We start from the raw sequence: 1,744 nt of genomic DNA, 5'->3' as shown, positions 1-1,744 counted from the left end.
TACACAAGATCTGAATATACATTTCTTAAAAGATGTCATATAAATGTATAACAGGTGTATTAATAAGTTTAGTATTACTAATTATTAAAGAAATGTAACTAGAAACCACAATAAGATACCATCTTACCTGGGTTAAAATGACTTTTATGAAAAGTACAAAGGATAATAAATGCTGGAGAGAATGTGGAGAAAGGGAAACACCTGCACAAATTGGTGAGAATATAAATTTGCACAGGGATTATGGAAAGTAGCATAGAGTTCTTCAAAAATCAAAAAAATAAATTACAATATGATCCAATAATCTCACTGTTGGGTATATGTTTTTTAAAAAAGAAATCAGTACATTGCAGAAATATCTGCATGCTCATGTGTATTGCAGCACTATAACAATAGTGAAGATTTGTAATAAACCTTGGTGTTCAGCAGCAGATGAATGGTTAAAAAATATATGATACGTATACACAATGAAATGTCTTTCATCAATTAAAAGTAATAAAATCATGCCATTTATAGCAACACAGATGGAATCAAAGGTCGTCATGTTAAGTGAAATAAACCAGACATAGAAAGACAAATACTGCATCCTCTCCCTTAATACATGGGAGCTAAAAAAAAGTGGATCTTACGGAAGTATAGAGCTGAGTGGTCATTATTAGGGGCTGGGATGGGTAGGGGGAGGGAGGAAAGCATAAAAAGAAGTGTGTTAATGGGTATGAATATATAGTTAGATCAAAGGAATAATATCCAGCATTTAATAATATAGAATATGACCATACAAATGATAATAGATCAAATACTTCAAAATAGTCAGATAAGGAAAAATGGAATGTTCTCAGCATAAAGAAAAGATAAATATTGAAGTGATGTATATTCCATTTACTGCACTTTTATCGTGCTTTGATCATTGCACATCATTTGTATGTATCAATGTATCATATGTACCCCCTAAATATGTATAATTTTAATATACCAATAAAAAGTCTGAGGACAAAATAAATCCATGTTTTTTTAAAACAAAAGCTAACCCAGCATTACAAGAATTGTTGACTAAGACTCTGAAGGCTGAAGGGCAATGATGCTAGATAGAAACTTAGGTCAATTGACAAGAAATAAGAAGCATCCAAATGGGAAAGGCAAACGTTAAATTACACCTGTTGTCAGAGGACATATGATATTACACTTTGAAAAACTCTTATTGACGCCATCAAAAACTGTAAGAGCTAATAAGTGGATTCACTACCACTGTAAGAAACAAAGTCAATATGCAAAAACTGCTTTGAAAGAGAAGGTAAGAAAACTATGTCACTAACAACAGCTACAAAAACTAAAATAAGAATAAATTTAACCAGGGAGGTGAAAGACTGCTACACAGAAAACTACAAAACAATGAAAGAAATTGAATACATTAAAATCCACCTATGTTTATGAATTGTGAAAATTAATATTGTGCAAATGTCCACACTACAGATCTACAGATTAAGTGGAATCCTATCAAAATTCCAGTTATATATTCTTCATAAAAACAACAATAACAAATGTTCATGAAAACACAAAAGACCCTGAATAGCCAAAGGAAACTTGAGGAAAAAGGACAAAGCTGGAGGCATCACACTACCTGACTTCACAATGTGCTAACTATGAGGCGATAGCAACCAAAGCACACTGATACTCTGTGTGTGTTTTTAACTGCTTAAAAATAGATGCATAGATCAATGGAACAGAATGAACAGCTCAGAAATAAAGC

The sequence above is a fragment of the Otolemur garnettii genome, unplaced genomic scaffold (assembly GCF_000181295.1).
Source record: "Otolemur garnettii isolate 467f Iridium unplaced genomic scaffold, OtoGar3 scaffold00085, whole genome shotgun sequence".
NCBI lineage: Eukaryota > Metazoa > Chordata > Mammalia > Primates > Galagidae > Otolemur > Otolemur garnettii.
The sequence above is the reverse complement of the archived record's forward strand: the minus strand, read 5'-3'. Positions refer to the sequence as shown.